The sequence below is a fragment of the Fopius arisanus genome, unplaced genomic scaffold, assembly GCF_000806365.1.
Source record: "Fopius arisanus strain USDA-PBARC FA_bdor unplaced genomic scaffold, ASM80636v1 scaffold00155, whole genome shotgun sequence".
Classification (NCBI taxonomy): Eukaryota; Metazoa; Arthropoda; class Insecta; order Hymenoptera; family Braconidae; genus Fopius; species Fopius arisanus.
This window is the reverse complement of record NW_011887894.1, coordinates 84,521-103,270: the sequence shown is the minus strand read 5'-3', so window position 1 is coordinate 103,270 and position 18,750 is coordinate 84,521.

The window sequence follows — 18,750 nt, the reverse complement described above, 5'->3', positions numbered from 1 at the left end:
TATTATTAATTTTAATTGTATTATATTGTTACAGTGTATTTATAATTGATTGATTTCCAAATTTTTTTATTCTCAAAATTTTCTATCGATCAATTAAACAATTAATAATTAATTATTGATTTCTTTTTTTTTTCAAGAATAATTGATACCGAATAAATTGTTACAAATTGTCCCATCAACTTTAGAATCTTCAGATCATCTTCAAAAATACAAATGTCCGCCAAAAAAATGGCAATCACACGAAAATCGCTGCCCAATAAAATTTCGGGATTCCTGTCTGCACCTATTCCACATCCCCAGACATCATCTGCGCCTGGAATATCACCCTGAATATCTGAAAATTAGAATACCACCATTAATCTCCAGAAGGGATTAACAACAGATGAAAATAGCAAGCTGTAAAGACAGCTGCAACTCCCAGTTTCCATACGTTGAAAAAAGACGAGGAGAGGAAAAAAAAAAGACTGTACATCAGGAGCAGATAGAGAATATGAAATTGGAGAGCTGTGGAGGAGCGTCGGTGGATATCGAGAGAGCCCTCGGCAGATGGTTTTAAGTCGAGGTTATATTTGGAGAAAGGGCCCAGGTATACAACAGGTATGAAAACAGAATCGAAGAGGAAGATATTCGTGGGGGTAAGGGCTAGGAGCGTTAAGAAACCCTGGACACCTGCTCCCTATACCCGCAGCCACTTTTCTCTTTTCATCTCTGTGATGTACCTTGAGACGCGCTCAAGTTGAAAACGTTTTTTAAACGAGAGCACGAGACCCACTCATCTATTTCCATTGGCCCTTGTGCCGAGGCCCTCAGCATCTTGGGCATACGGAGGAAAATTGCCACGTACAAGTGAGACCACTGAGGAGAGGCCCTCGTATTATTTTCTTGCATTTTTTTTTCTCTTTTATTTCTCTCTCTCGAGACTGCTAACGACTCTACACTCACCCAACGCCACGTACCATATGCTGGGCAGAAAGACTTTTCTCGTTTCCATGAATTCCCATTTTTTTTTTCTTCAATTCGAATAAAATGGAATTCAGTTGCCGAGTGCTGCTGTGAGGGAAAATAGTGGTCGATTGCAATTGAATAAAAGGTATTTGGAGTTTTGAGTAGTCGATTCGTCTTAGAATATTATTTATCGGTATTTATCGTTGTGTAAAAATTGTTGTCTGGTTTTTTAATATAATTTAATTTCTGTTTATTACATTTTTTAATCCTCCAGTATTCGAAATTAAATAATTCCTCAAAAATAAATTGTTAAAAATATAAATGCAATAGATTTGATATGATAAGTGTAATTTCGAATAGTGGGATCTCTTGCAGTGTTGAAAATTGATGTGACAAAAGCGCGAATACGATCATCAACCTCTGACGTCTTAATTGAATTTGGCCGGGACAATTTAAAATTAAGGGAATCCATTATGAACGTCGGGGACAGGCATCGGAAGCCCAGGAAACAAACGTGTCAGACATTCTATGGAGGTAAACCCCGATGGCTTGTGTCACCGGGGCTATATATCAACGATTAGCGAAGTAATTAAATTTAACATGCCGGTAGAACCCCAGCCACCGATGGATTAGAGACGAAAGCACACACTCTTCGTAATTCATACATCCTGGAGGATATAGGCAGTGCCAAACACTTTATGGCGTTAATGTACCCCCATGGTGTGCCAGCGAGGTGAATTTTTGTTTGGGGTAACGGCTCAAGTTTTGGGGGAGTTTGTTATTAACCCAAACAAACTACCTGAGAAGGGGGAATATGGTCTTTCATCTTTTGGAATTGGCTGGAACGTTAATTAACCGAGGCCGCTGTAAGTACTTTCACGGAATATTTCGAGTTATGCGTGTGAAATATCACATCCTATTTTAGGTATTAATCCAAGAGGAAATATAAATTTCTTCCCTTTTTCTTGAATTTATTTATTAAGGTTCAAGGAATTCTTTGAATCGGATTTATTGAATTCAAATTGAAATTGAAATTATTTCGATGTCGATTGGAGGAAAAATGACGATAAGGCTGGAAAGATGATTCGTTAATTGACCGTCAATTGTCGTCGGAAAAAATTCAGCAAGAATTCTGTGGGAGGGGGGAAGGAAAAAAAATGATGTTGATATTTAGTGAATGCATGTTAAATGAATTGCAAGGATCGATAGGCAGAATTCCGATTGTTCCAGTAGTTCCAGTGACCCCTCGGCATCCTGTCGTGTGGCCAGTGCTCTCCAAACCCATTGGCCCTCCTATCAATGTTGTGTACACAATTCACCCCCGCATCCCCTCGCGGGGGTGGTTTGAACGGAATAATAAGTGCGCGCGTGCACCTAGGTAGATCAGTTACCGCAGTTACACACATTGGAACTACTGCTAATGTCGTTTACTTCCCTCAACCCCAACCCCTTCTGTTCTCACCCACTGGCTCTCCCACTAATTTGCTCTGGCGCCAGCATCACGTGACAACTTTGTCAATGAGTTTTCCATTCGATACTGCAAAAAAACACCATCAAAATCACTGTCTTTAAAAAAAAAAACTTGTAATCGGAATATTTTTTCCAAATTTTCAAAATATTTTTAGACAACTTTTCGGAAAATTTTTCTTTTGAAACAAAAAAACAATCGGGAAACAGAATTATATTTTTCGAAAATGTTTGGAAAAATGTTTCAAAAATTTGTTTCGAAAATTTTTTTTTATCATTTTCTAGAAATTTTTACGAGTACAATTTTTTCTTTTAATTATACCGTTATTTTTTTATTTTTTTATTTTTCAATATTCTCAAAAAAACGTCATCTAAATAATAAAAAAAATGTTTCTATTCAAATTTTCGAAAATTTTTTCAAAACCATTCCAAAAAATAAAATTCTTTTGTCTTCCGATTTTTTTTTGTTTCAAAAAAAAAGTTTTCCCGAGATTTTTTGCAAAATTTGTGAAAAATATTTGGATTACAATTTTTTTTTACCCGAGTGGATAAATCCAGATGTCACAGCGTTCTGACTCGAAATCTTTCGAGGTCAATCACGAGATTGCGATTTTTTTGGGAGAGAAATTGCAATCAATCTCAGCCCCTCCCGAAATATGTCGAGAACCCAATTATCATCGGGGAATACAAACCCATATGCTTAGAATAACTCCACCGGTCCCTGGACTCGATGGAGATTAATAAACGGGGCGAAACACAAGGGTGATTAATGATGCCCGATTCGTTCGACGTTAGGGACGAATTTTCGAGCCCATCTGCCTCTCGGTCAAACATCAGATGAGCCCCCTCCCCCCACCTGATAATTTGAAAATAACTCGCCGTGCCCCTTCCCCATAATCTCCTTTATTGCTTCCATCCATCCACCAAATAAAAAGAAACTATTCCCATTTTTTATTCCATCCACCCACCCCTCTTCCCTCAAATCAATACACATCGATCATCGAATGACCTTCAGAGATGACTTCAATTGATTCCAAAAGCTTCTCCCTCGATCTCATGACATCACGATTTCACTGATTTGAATGATTTTGCGATTTAAATTCAAAGTGACGGGAATTTCACCAATGAATAATTTTTTCTAGTGAATTTCAAAGGGTGAGGATTGAATTCTAGTGAATTTTCGCGTGATCGCTGCACGTGGTGTAGATGTTGAAGAGATGGAGAAGAGAATGGAGCAGCGGATAAATCCATTATCCCCGTGTTGTCCCACCGGGGACTTTCTAGTGATTGTCTGACAGGTACACAACATTACCATTACACAGAATTTAGTTACAGCCAAATGCGTGCGCATCTAGCGATGATTACCTGGGGTCTATCGTGATTGGTCGATCATCTCTCGTCCCCGTTGCTCACGAAAGTCAATAAATTTTTAATTTTTTTTTTCTTTTCCCCCTCGTCATCTCCGATTTTACCGCTACGTGTCCCAACTATTAACATTCATGAAGTACCCGTCAGGTGAATTGACCGTTAAACGCTCCACTCAACACTCGAAATAATCTCTGTCCGCAGAGAAATGATTTTTAAATGGTCAACTCAACTTGGACACTCGTTAAATGCAAGGAGAAATATTTTAATTGGCTATTGTCGGGTAATAATATGAATTTTTACATTTTTCGTCGTAATTGAGGGTAATGAGAGCCGAGTAATGAGTTGTCTCATTAGGCAGTTGGAGAAATGCGTCAAGCGAGTGATTGGATGTCTGATAAAGTCGAAATTTTTCGGTTGTCCAGCGGAATTTTTGAGAGTTCCGACAGATGAATTTCGTGTTCACTTAAACTTTTAATGAAAACTTGAAAATTCATTAAGAAATTACACAGGATTATAATTCTATATTGAAAATTCAATTTCATGGAATAATTGTTAATTATAAATCCATTATTTCAGGAAAAGTCAGAGATTATTTACAGGTTTAAAAATAAAACACTCCGATGATTGCGCCGGGGAAATGAACCGGAATAAAAGTAATTGGCAAAAAAAAAACAATTTTCACGAGCAAACGGAAGTTCACGTGGTCAATGAATTAACTCGGTCGCACCCGGTTAATTAGAAACGCCGGACGAATGGAGTTTTACCCGAAGAATGTTAATAAAATGCACTGCCTCGAGAGTGTGGTCTTCCACAGGTTATGAACTCGCTCTTATTTTTACAAGGGCATGCGTATATCCAAGGGTATACGAAAGCATTTCATTCCGCGGGTTTCTCCCACACACGCATATAATTTTATCATAAAATATACCCTGACATTTAGCCGAAAGAATTTTTACCCTGACATTGTGGTAAAAACGACAATCTTTTTGGTAGAAATTCCACGAGAGAATTTCAATTTTTATAACATATTTGCAATAATTTAGAACTTAATTCAGATATTAGTAATGGAAAAAATTTGAGTGGAATACCGGAAAAGCTACGCCATTTTTATTGCATAATTTTTTTCCAGAGGTATAAAAAAATGGCAATTTCTGGTGGAATATGGGGGTAAAAATTCCTCAGGGGTTGGAGTACCACGCAATTACCGAAAGCTAGGGTAAATTTTACTATAAATTTTTCTTGATGCAGCGGTAGTGCACCGCAGGGGTCTATCGTCTGAGGGCGGTCTGTGGAGTATCAAAAACCCTCACCCCGATGCGGTCAAGTATTCCACGAAAAGCCGTTGGAGAAGGCGCTCTCAAGAAAATATATAACAAAATTGCTCGAGAGGTACGTGTACCACCATTTTAACTCACCCGCTCTCACTCGCTGTTTTTTATCCTCAAGTTTTATTCTCCTAGGTCTGGAGATGAAAATAGAGCTTCCCACTTGATATTTCAATTCACCAGGAGAATGTTACGGATTTGGTCAATTACCGAATTGGGCTTTTTGAGATAATATTTTTTATCGCTCAATGCGAGGGAACGCCATTTTTTCATCTACGGTTGATGGGGGAATAGTCGACTATTCACTGGTAGCAAAATTTTTCACGAAAATATTATTTTCAAGTCTGAGATGAGAATATTAGGAATTATTTAATCAACCGATACAACTCCCATTATTCCAATTTTTTTTAAATCATTGATTAAATTACAAAACAAATATTCCAGCTGAAAAATATAATTATTTTAATATCAATCAATTAATATCAATATAATTATTATCATCCATTTATAATTTTAAGATAAAATCGATAATTCCTTTTCCGAAATTCTAGATATGGAATTTTATTTTATTGTTATAAAAAATGAAATGCGTTACGTTATTTTTGTGTGAGAGATAATTATTTTGAAATATTGCGTAATAATTTGGATTTTGAATCGCGATCCAGCGAAATCGATCGATAACGCGAGATTTCTCGCGACTTTCGCGGATTTGCACCTGCAACTGCTTCATCAACTGCTGGAAATATTCGACCAGGTCAAATTAAAATTGACACGTCAGTAATGAATTTCCCCTCCATTATCCCCTACTCGCAGCCGCCAAATTAAATATCTGGCCGAAAATTCAATTAACCCAGATGTTATCCCTATTCACTCGCCACCATCGAACATTTTTCACCAGCTATAACGAAAAAAAAAAACCTCATCAATATTCATTCTCAACATCCGGCCGGACCCTTAAGCAAACCAACTTTATTAAAAATAACTACGTCAATTCCCCCAAAGGTAAATCCCAGTGTTCATCCGCGGTAAAATAAATTCCAACTTTGTTATAATTACAAAAAGGGGAAAATATTATAGGTACAAGGTACAAAAAAAAAACTTCGTTTAACGATGAAAGATAACGACCCAAGAACCCATTAAAACTATTTTTCCTCTATTTTTCCTGGAGTTCCCACGGCGATCAACATGCGTACATTTCGCTGGTCCCGGCCTAATAATAATTTTCATATCAAATAATTCCTAAATCTCCACAATCTCAAACCTTTGTAAAAAATTTTGTAAAATAAAAAAATCAGAGAGTAACTGAAATAAAAATCAATTTTTTCCTCTTTGACACCAGAATTTTCATTCATACAATGAAGACTTTTCCGTGTCTGCCCCCCACCGAGGGGTGATATTCCCGTAATATCACCCCACAAATGGATTTTTTTTTCTCAATGGAGAATCATTAGACCCCCAATTTTCGTGGAAGAAAACATTCGCACAGAGGGTTTATTCGTTTGCTGAGGGGGTGATTCATTGGCGTTGGCCCGCGCTGTTTTAATTAATCGAGCACCCACCGGACGACGATTAAACCCACCCCATCCCCTCGAATAGTTGTAATGCTCCCTGTGAGATGAGGGGGTGAGTTGTATGAGGGAGGGGTTGGATTTTGCCAACGAAAACGGGCTTACACGTATTTCAGAATATTCGCGAATATACCGTTGGGCCCATTAATGGCTCCGGAAAATTATGCCCGAGTAGAGATTTCCCGGAGTTTAGTGGATGTTGTATAGCTCTCTCCTGGGCGTCGCACGTTCTAATATAGCTGGAGCACGAATCTACGGCTTACGATATCCGGCCACGCATGAGGCAGAATATTAAGGGCTGTTTATGAGTTTAATGCCTTTTCTACTAGTCCGTGATTATCGCGGAGAAATCATTCAAGGATTAGGCAATTGTCATTACCCAGTGGTGAATCATCCCAAGGTGATGCAATAATTAAAAAATATAATAAAATAATTTTTTATTGAATTTCAATTAAAATAGTTAATGATAATTGATTCATTAATGAGACGATTTTAATCTGAATTCAAATCAATTTAAATCAATATTTAAATATGAAAAGATAATGTTTGCAAAATATTTGATTTTTTGATACACCTGTTTCTGAGAATAAAAATAGTTATCATGGTATTTGTAATGTTAAATGGTTATCATCAGCTACCCCTCTCAATTACAACCCCCTTTTACAGCCCGAGACTCTCTAATTACCCATCCCCCTGAGAATCCACTCAGCGAATTCGAAAGAGTTCATTCCATTCCTCGGCAATGACTCCATAAAAATTGGTCAAGTATGCGCAGAACAATTATCATGTTTCTTTCATCATAATTACCATGCCCAGCCAATCACGGCTAAAGCGCGAGGTTAAATTAAATAGTATCGTTTTGCATTTTGGATGATAAAAAGTAATGGTTAATAGTTAATAGTCGGGGGTGGTGAGGGGGATGAAAGTAGCGGACACGCGTTTCAGGCACACGCCGTTTAGCATCACAATCCGTGCAAATTGGTCCGCTCAATTTGAGCGAATTGCCGAGGACTGTGGGCTCGAGGTGGAGGAGTTGCACCCGGAGGGTGGATGAGGATGAGGAGGAAAAGGGTTGCCGGAATGGGGGAGGGTGTATCTACAGGCGGGCGTCGTTTGCGCTCGTTTTCAATTCTCGTACAGCCAACTCTCGGGGCTTGTGCACCCAGGGTTAATCCAAACCCACCACCTACCACTGCCAGGTTATGTATTAATATGGAAATTCTGGGAAATGGTGGGGGTGGAAAGGGGATGAGGGGCCGCGGAACGGGGAAAGAGTGGATTACGGATGCGCGAAAATACCCGGCGCAGTCTGGACTTTAATTTTTCTCTCTTTTTCTTAACGGTTATGTCTTTTTTTCGTACATTTTCCCCCCCAAATTTTCCCTCAAATTTTCCCACAAATTTTCCCGCATTTCCACGGCGCCGAATGGCTCAGGGAGGTAAATTGAAAATTTATGGGGTGGGATGAATTTATTTGGGTGGAAAAATTTGGGATGTATTTTTGACTAGATGCTTTGGCGATTCACGCGACAAAATGCCAGGACATCTCAGGATTTTTCAATTAATTGAATTTTATTTCAAGTGGAAGTACCGGTTTGAATCGGGAACAATTTCTTGGGTGTTACACCTGGGTATTACTGCTTATTAGAGGAGTCGGGATTTCTAGAAATGAAAAGAAATAATTTTCCCTCAGCCGTGCTGAAAAAAAAAAAACCGTTTCTGCCAATTAAATTTATTAGTGCGAAACAAATTTGCTTGAGACGAGAATTCAGATGGGAATTTTATGTAGAGACTGCAAGGTATTTAGTTACGTCAAGTATATTTAAGTGGTAAGAATTATTTTTATCCTCAGTGCAGTGAAAGTTCAAAACAACTAGCACTGGATATTCACATTAAATTAGAGATTCAATTAAATTACAACATCTCAATTTTATAATTAATTATGTTCATTAATTTATTCCCCTCACTTCCCAAATTCCCCTACCCCTACTATCCGTTCTATTTTTACAATCTAAAATTAATCCAGAATATTCCCAAGATATTAAAAATTCCAAAAGATTGAATTCGAAATAAATTTAATTATCATTTTACCTCGATAATGAAATCACATCACGGATTTTGATTCGATCGATTGATAATTGTCATTTGATTAAAAATTAAATCCGATGAAATTCCCGGCCAGAAAGAAGGTGGAGATAATGTGAGTGGTATGACAACCGGTGAAATGAAAAATGGCGATAATAAAATTCCGTGATTAAATAATTGAACACCAAGGGAGGGCAATGAAAAGGATGATTGACATTGATTACGCCCGCAATTATGGTATATTTTTGGTATCCGAGGATCGGTAATTTCCTAGTCGAGATGTACGATACGTGACAATCAGAATGAACAGCCGACATGCACCCGAAACGTCCCTCTTCTGGGTTAATATAACTAGGGGATGCGGAGGGGTGGTAAAGTCAGCGGGCGTGGGGTAACGAGGCGCGTAATTACAATGCAAGTGTCTCAATGGTAAGCCCGCGGATGAGAGTTCATACCGCGGATATGTGGAAATCCACGGTTAGGTGGTAGGTTGCCACCAACGAGCCAGACTAGACCATCAATGATTCAGAGATCGTTGGGCGTGTATGCACGAGAAAAGACCGGGATCATTTCCAAATCGTGTGTCACACTACGTGAGATTAAGTGTTACCAACTTGCTATTGGTTAACCGCTAATTAGCATCAAACCAACCGCTCATTCGCTTCATGTTTAATGGGGTTGCCCACACGAGTATTTGGGTCCAATCCAGGGGCTTCAGGTGCATTTTTTCTTCAACAATAAATAAATATTTTTTTTTTATTTAGTCCTTCACAAGTACTTCAGCAATTTACAGCGATCTTCTGTTATATGGAGGGATATCCGTTCTGCCACATATTGTTATCGCAACACCTCGAGTATCGATACACGGTTGAGTACATAGGGAGTGGTTGGGTATCGACTGTGAAACAACGTCATCTCGCTATCTGGATATAACGCCCTGGCATCGGTTACAATCGCATAGCAGGAGTCTCCGGGTTTAACGCATAGGTCTATGCACCGTAATGCAAGTGGGACGATGGGCAATCGGGGTTACACCAAGTTGGAAACACCCATACTCGTATTCACCTAAACCTTCCTCTGGGGCAGAGGCTCGTGAGGTATCTCCGTTGTTGTCCCTGGTAACGCATCCCAGGGTATGCATATTGCATTTACGACGTTCTAACGCTCATTTCGACGATGACGAGGACGACGATCATTGCGACCCGGCATTTTGTCGTTACCTGCCGTCGAGGGTTTGTCATATTCGATGATGCCACCCTCTCATGAACAATGGATTCTGAATTTATGAATAGAACTCGGTGAGGATTATGGTGCGTTAAACTGGCAGCAATATTTCTTGGGGAAACTAGATTTTATTAATTTTGGAGTTCTTCGTGGATGGAGAGAATTGGACTGAGTGCGCGGGGAATCGTCCTCGAGGAAACTATGGGGTTCGTGGAAAATGGAGGGAAAAAGCGCGGAATTTTAAATACCCCGGGAAAAAAAAATTTAATCGAAATACTTTTTCCAAATTTTCAAAAAATTTCAAAACATAAAAATCGGGAACAATACAATTTTATTTTTGGGAAAGGTGGTGAAAAATTTTTCAAAAATTTCAATAGGAAATTTTTTTTAATAATTTTCAGTAACTAACAGTATAATTAAAAGAAAAAATTATATTCGCAAAAATTTCTAGAAATCTATAAAAAAAAATTTCCGAAAAAAATTTTTGAAAATATTTCAAAACATTTCCCAAAAATAAAATTGTTTTCTTTCCCAATTTATTTGTTACAAAAGAAAAATTTTCCAGGAATGTTTTAAAAATCGGAAAAAATATTCCGATTCCATTTTTTTCCCGGATAATTTTGTTGAAATATTTCGAGGTGTTATTTTCATTCGTCGCTCCGGTCATGCCTCAATTTTTTAAATGGTACCCCTTAAAAATAGGGAACCGCTTGTTCAGTGGTTTATGATGTATGAGAGCTGGCTCCCTTCTTGGAGATATCGTTGTTGCATACAAGACGATAAAACGACAGTGATAACGCAATGAGCGATGCCTCTCGCATAAGTGCCCTGGCATAAATATTCTCCAGCGTCGACTCATTATCGCCTCTAGTTCATTACCCCTACGCTACAATCGACCCCAGACTATTTTATTCCCCTGTTTATAATTAAACTCACTCCTCTGCCATACATTTTTCACCTCAGTTGAAGAATTACCGGATCCATCGCTCGTCTCTTATTGGAGAAACTTCTCTCCGAGATTTAAAAAACTAAATTAATTTTCAAAGTCTTTTCCTCATCAGTATTTAATTATTCAAATAATTGACAGGCTGTTACTGAATTTCATTCCTCACCGAATGTGCACACTGAAAAATTCAATACAATTCTATTTCAATTATTGTACGTGAGATCGTTAAATGTTTTTTTTCAATTCTAATTTTCCGTTCATTAATTAAACATTTTGATGTGCTATTTTCTCACTCGTTTTAAATTCAATTGATCTAGATTCATTTCCAAGTCAATTAAAAATTCAATTTTAAATGTTTTACTGGAGCATTAATCACTGACTGTTGAGTAATAGCTGCTGTTCAAAGTGGAAAAAATTTCTCAATGTAAAAATCGGTGGTCATATACCGTCCCTTTCTAAAGGGAAAGTTGGAGGATATTCCAGTTGTTTGATAAATCTTTTTTTGAGAATCGATGCTTCGAGCTAATATATCTCTCCGGACAATATTACTCCGTCACGTGTTTTCTACTCGGTAGAACCATTTGTCTCGTGTTACACCAGTGAGTTTGCGAGTTTTATGGGTTTTGGCGGAGTATCCAGACTCTCGTGTTACTTCCCTCGGTTGGCCAACTCAAGGGTCAATAATCATCGACAGTCGCGTGATCCCCAAACATTTTTTCAATCACCCCCTGTTTACAATTTCGCAAAAATAGAAACCAAACATAGACTCATGCATAATAAACCCTAAACTATCCAAAAGTATTTTTAATAAAAAATTAATAAAATATATAGAGAAAAGATGTTTAAATAAATTTTTTATTTGAGAAAAAGAGAGAATGAATTCAAGGACAAAACTTAACCGTTACAACTCGCACTATCAGAAGGATTCACGTCCATCCTTTGTACCCATCCCACCCCTGTGAATTCCCTTGTTCATTCCACCCTTAACTTGTATTTTTCCTCGATTACCAGTTACCCTGGGCTAATTGGAAAGACTCGTTGGCGACAGATTCTTCTTTTCCTCCGCCCTCGACTCGTACCACCAAAAGGGGCATTGGAAAAAGTTGCACGGATACTTCTCGTTGCCACAGACTCGAGGCTTTGCGGTCCACTGATTATTTTCGTAAGAGTCAGACGAACCCCCTGAACTTTGTCCCCCGTAAAAGCCCCTCATCCACCCCCTCGCGCAACCCACCCCTTTCATACCCCAGGAAAAACTTCTTGCAGAGGCTGCACTAGAGTATTTTAAAGTATCGAGAAAGGGTATCGGCTATCGACTGACTGTCTTCTTTAGTTGGGCTCTTCTTACCGCCTCTCTGAACACAATCTACTCCCTTTTTTTTTTTACTTTACGTTCTTATTCACTCGCCTTTTTAGCCTTCCATTCTCGTTTCGAGTTTCAAAAACTTGGGAGAAGTGCAATTTCATTTTTACTCAAGTCTCCGACCATTTCCTTCGCTTTATTTTTGTATTTATTAAATTTTCTCGAGGTGCACTGTTACGAGAGGTAACAACATCCGGAAATGAAGGGAAAATATTTTTAAAGGTTATCGTTGAAGATTATTGTAATACGAGATTTTTTCCAATACTCTAAAGGAGTTGATAATTTCATTGCCTTAAATATCAATATTGAAAGATTAAGTTCTGATTTTAAAAAGTATTTTTTCGACTAGGAGAAAAATATCCTCAGGGCGAGTGAAAGCCATGAATTTCCCCGGCGCTCTCAGGAATTTCTCTCAACAATAATTAATTTGTCAATCGTATACCCTTTCGTTTCTGAAATAAATCACCGCAATGATTCGACTCTGGAAATAATAATAATAAAAAAAAAACAATGAGAGCTCGTTTGAGTGTTCCAGGGTACGAGTTATTTTCTCTGCATCAGCGGATCTGACAGATGACCGACAAATTTCGAGGTGCATCGGAGAAAAGTGAATTACATTATAATGATGAATTTTCCCTGGTGATATGTCATTGACGTGGGTTCGGTGTCAATTTCATCGGCGACTGGAAAATTCAATCCGGAAAATGCACACCGCGTTTGCTGGTGATACAGCTCTGGTGTATTAAAACAACTGCATTAGCGTGTTGTGCATAACTTTTCATCGTCAATGGTCAGAGGAATGACAATAGTATCGGGTTCTGCATCTACGTACATTCACCATGAGTCATGATTTTGTTGTTAAAATCTCTTATTAATCACGCTAACGCTATCACTATCATGAGGGAATTTTTCTCTTCCGCGTTGCGACACGAATTTTTCATTCGCGGCCAGTAATTCGGGCCTTTGGAGTGTAATTTAATAGGCAGTAATTATTATCATGGCCGCACAAAGGCTGGACCTGCGGGGAATCGATCCCGGAATTGAACAAATGTTGGTCATATTGTTTATGCTTTTTACCTGTTTAATGCTGGTATCACAAATCTCCCGACAAACTATCGCAGTGATACCCCGAGAGCAAAACAATTTATGGGGAAATTTAACCTGACGTCTACTAATTGTGTAATCACGTATTTTTCATGATAATAATAATAATTGTAGTGATAATGTTTGCCGAAGGTTTCGTTAAAATAATTTTTCCAACATTCGGTTGAGACAGAATTTTCATCTTGACATTGAGAATTAAAAATTGGAATTACAAATCCCCCGACGATTACGGGGATTATAAATATTTTGTAAAATTTAATCGCAATAATAATTCCATGAAAATAGTACTGCAATTGCGGTACAATCGGTAAAAAGTGGGGAGTAAATATTTACCTGGGAATTCTTGGTATGGCATTTATACGAAGTGCATGAAATTAAACATTATCAGCAATATTCCATTGTGCAATGAGTATTTTCGTCCCGTGCATTGATTTTCTCTTCACTGATAGCTTCCCAACGAGAATGGACAATTTGCGACAATATTCATGCATTCGAAACAGTCAAAACGTCATACTCCCGAACGTGCCCATTGTTCCCTGGCGTTGTTGTTGTTGGTGGTGTTTTTTTTTTTTTATAAAAAACAGAGGGACGGAGAAGCGATGGGAATAATTGGTGGATGCGATCGGTTGAGCATCGTACCGACCCGAACATTCGAAAAGCACTTTATTTTCACCGTCAGCGATAATTTAATCCAACTACTACCCCTTCCCCAGGATTTGAATTGTTCAACTTGTTTTCCCCTCCACTTTTTTTCCCCAAGCCAAACCCTTGATTGCGTAAAATTTTCGATTTGATTGATTGTGCGTTAATTTCGAGTCGATACTGGACAATCGGCATTTGATTAAAATCCCGTCGAGGAAATTAGTCGAAATAAAATTAAGAGGATCGATATTGCAATTAATAAACAGTCGCATAAATTTTCTATTTTATCATTTTCTATTTGTCTTGATTTTCTTGCCAGTTGAGACCAGAGAATATTTTCAGTTTTGGATTAAGGGAAATATTTCTTCCCGACTATTCGATTTTTTGATTTTTCCAGATCAAAATCTATTCTGAATTATTGATTCAATCGGATGGAGGAATGGATGAATGCTGTCGAGCATTCTGCTGACAGATTCTGTATTTATACCTTCAACCCCTTCTCAAACTTCCGAAAACAGCAAAAACGGAATTACAAAGTCAGTGCAGATGTCAGGAGTGATACAGGTCGGAGATAAAGGCTGGAGGAATTAAATAACAGGGTTGTCTGGGGTAAAAATGAGGAGAAATTTAAAATGGTGGGGGCAAAAGGTGAGGCCCAGTTATTATTTTCAACTCGCCGTTCGACCGTGGCCCATCGCCATCCACTAAATTACAACCTTGTCCGCCACTTATTTATTTCTACTTCTTTTTTTTATCTTCTTCCATCCTCGATGTTTGTCTCAAGAAAAAAACCCGTTTCCCAACCCACACGGAAAAATATTGACTTTGAAAAATCTATACACTAATATAAATTCTATTTGGTGAAGGTAGCAAAAAAAAATGATAAAAAATTTAAACATTTTTGAAAATTCTTGTCATTTCCAGGTGATAAAAAAATCGTAAAGAATTTATTGAAATCAATTCTTTATTATAAGACCTTTTATTTTATTACCCTTGATCTTTTATTTTATGAAACTAGAATTATAAAAATATTTATCATTTTCTCGTCTATTAATTATAATGATAATCCATTAATTAAGGAAGATACAAAATAATGAATTCCATCATCTCCCGGAAATCATTCGAATATCTCCAGCCGATTTACCACAGAATTTTCATAAAGGAGGAGAGGAACGCGATAAAACATCTCTCGATTCAACCGAAAGCCTGTGAGGTCTTTTTAATTCCCGGGGAAAAATGAGGGAATTGTCGAGGCAAAACAGCAGTTTAGGAAGTTGGCGGTTGCCATTCGTCACTTCCGGTAGATAACTCCGTTATTCCTTGAGACAGCCAGATGACCCCCCAGCAAAAAGTGCTTTGTCTCCGCCATCATCACCCCTTCACCTTTTATTTCCCCCTCAAAGTTTCTTCACTCTTTTTTTTTTTCATATATACCTCAGCATCCCGACGCGATTCGTCTCTGGAGGAGCCCCTCAACAGCAATCTACACCCGTTCTGCGTTTTCTCCTGGTGAGATTTCCGCAAAAACCTGGAGACAACTTCTACCATTTCTCCCTCTACCTCCTGATGTTGCACTTCTCTCTTTGTTTGCAAATTCCATGCAGCGAGGAAGCGCAACCATCTCCACGGACACACACGTAAACACAACTTAAGGACTAGCTTGGAAACTATGCCGCCACGTCAAGACCTCCCTGGAGAAATTAATTCACCCACGTCTTGTACATTTACTCGACAAAGGACAACCGACGAAGAATGAACAGTCATATTCTCCAATCTCCAGCCTACACGGAGAATATTTTTTTTTTCCAACAATTAATTAGCTTCAAGGAACCTGAAGAGATATTTCCTCAAAACTCCCAACGTCTCGTACAACAATTCCAATAAAAAATTGGTGGTGATGCTATAATTTTTGTCTCATAATCACAGCCAGTCAGAAAATCGATAATGTCCCCCAAATAATGAGACTCACTCCCGCCATCTTCTTGTTCCATCTCTCCAAGCGATTATCCCCGTAAAAACTTGAATTTTCTTCCAGAAATGACTTGAAAACTGTTGGCGATGTTTTTATATCTCGTTCCAAGCGATTTGAGGTGAGGAAGCCTGATCTCCATAGTACCATCATGAAGTCACGAGTCCAGGGATTCCCCGGTTGTCTACTTTGCAGCACGAGAGGAACAATATCACCTCTCGGTGAAAGAAGTCCAGTGTATTTGCAAAATTTTCTCCCTAAAAACCTTGAATATTATAATCTACCAACTGCTGGACCAAAAAGGTGATGTGCATGTGGCTGCCGAGTCACGCGAGCCATCAAAGATTCAGAAATGGCTTGAGGGTCAGCAGATGGTCGCAACTCTGTGGGATGATGTGGAGAAACTGGCAACACAGCATTTACCACCTCCATCGGTGTACCTCATCATCATCTGGGTGGAATAATCAAGGAGGAGAGAAACTACCTGTGGCAAGTTGGAAGCCGTTTATCCACTCCATGTGGCAACGCTGTGTGGACCCGTGGGCCTCTGGGCCCAGCACTTGGCAGCGCTGCAGTGTCAAGAACCGGCCCATGACGCCATTGTCTCGTTGTCGAGTGAGCAAAAGCCATTTCTCCCTTCCACTTCAGGTTAAACACTGAGTAGAACTTGTGTTTATCGTCTTGGCTCCGACGAGTTCGTGACCCCTTTTGTCCCCTGGTACCGGTTCCAGAGAGGGCAACACTGCAGAATCATTCCTCAGGTCACGATTCTCCAGCTTCACCAATCCCCCGAGTGTAATCATCGATGGTTCACGTTGTCATTGCCAGGGATCAAGGCTACTGATTCAACCGCCACCTCCGGTTTTTCAAATTCCAAAATTCCAATTTAATCGTGAAAATAAAATTCAACTTTTAAATATCCACAAGAAAATACAAATTCATGATTTTTTTGCATTTTTTTAAATGTACCACTTGCATTCCACTTAACTTTAAATTAAAAAAATTTTAAGTTGAATAATTGAATAATTAAATGATAAAATTAATTAATTTTCTATTTATCCACGAAAGAAAAAGCGAACGAGCATCGGAATTGAATTAAATCCCGACATTTATTCCAACAGCTGTCAATAGTCTGGTGAGTGCCGACCAAAATGAATGAATAAATAAAGGAATAGATAAACAAATAAATAAATTAATAGATGAATAAATTCTGGGTGAATTTGATAAACGGGATGATTCACTCAGTCATCACGAGGTTATCTCCCTCCCTCGGTGTTTTGGATGGATTTATTTATGATCTCGCACCGAATAATTTAGTCATGAGTGTTAAACTGCCATGAGCATCATAAATAAATAAATCATAATGCATTCCCCTGGATTAAATTGTATTCCAGATTAAAGAGACGAGATGATGATTTCTCAGGAGTATTCCTGATTGGAGTTCTCCATCTTCCACGATTGTACAATCTCATTCTAGACTGGCGTCATGTAAAAAATCGAGGGGAGAAAAAAAATGCCGAGAAAAAAAGAGAAATACGAGAGGAAATACGAATGCTTCGGCATCGAACCGGTCCTCGTGTTTACTGTAATACCGCCTTCGTGATCTCGTTTTATTTCGAATCCGATGCTACAGCTCTCTCTGACGCCCATTAGATCCACTCGTCCGGAATCGATTCTTTCGATTCAACTTTAAAGGATCGACCATTTAATGTTTTCAACCTGTCGATAATTTCAAGGTGTCCATCCGACTTTTGTTGTCTCATCGATCCCCAAAAAAAATTCTCCAGACCTTTTTATCTCAATTGGAGTTTTTAAATTTCAAGTTGAGACTCGGACACGTTATTATAATTTATAATTTATTTATAATTATATTTATAATTATAGTTATAATTTTGAATGTTTATTTATTATAACGTTCAGTTATGAGATCCAGAATTCCCAGAATTTTTTTATCGCTCAAACTTGAAGAGTTTTTGAGGTCCAAAGAGGAAATGGAGAGAGCTCTTCAGGTACCGACTTTTCGCGAATAATTTCCTCGGTCGTATGTCTTCATTAGGTCGAAGTTGTCTCCAGTTGATTCACAAGAGCGAAATGAGGTTCGTCTCCATAAATCAAATTTTGTAATCGTCGACGACGGAATTATGCAGAGGTTATAATATTGTTTGATGTCGATGTTCCCGAGTTCCGAGGTTAATTAGGTCTAACAAGAATTAAATCAGCCCCTCCATTAAACATTCGCACCTACCCCGCGATTTTCCTAAAATTTTATCATCGCCGATATTAGATAAATCTTTTCCGAAATTTTCCGAATTCTGTAATGAAAAAAATTATTGGAAAATCACTGAAAAATTCTAATTATAAAAGATTCATAAAATTTTTGGGAATTCGTCAGCAATTATTTAATCACTCCGCCGAGTTTAAATTAACCAATAACAATTATTGGGAGTAATCCCGAATGATCCCCGGAAATTTCCACGAGCATCCGAACGACATTTGACGAAAGTGTTATTCCTCGGTTGAATTACTCCATTTAAATATCCGATGCAGCAATATTCCAGCCCCAACAATTCCTCCATATTGTTGGAACTCCATTCGTTCCCCAGAAAACAGCATTACGGTTAACCCAATGCGTTTTACTTGTAGCCTATTGTTGGTGGGTTAAAGATCGCTTCCAATTAGTGGCTGGCCAACGTTTGAGGTTGCGTTTATAGTAGCACACCTAGAAACTTACTCGTTAAGCCTTA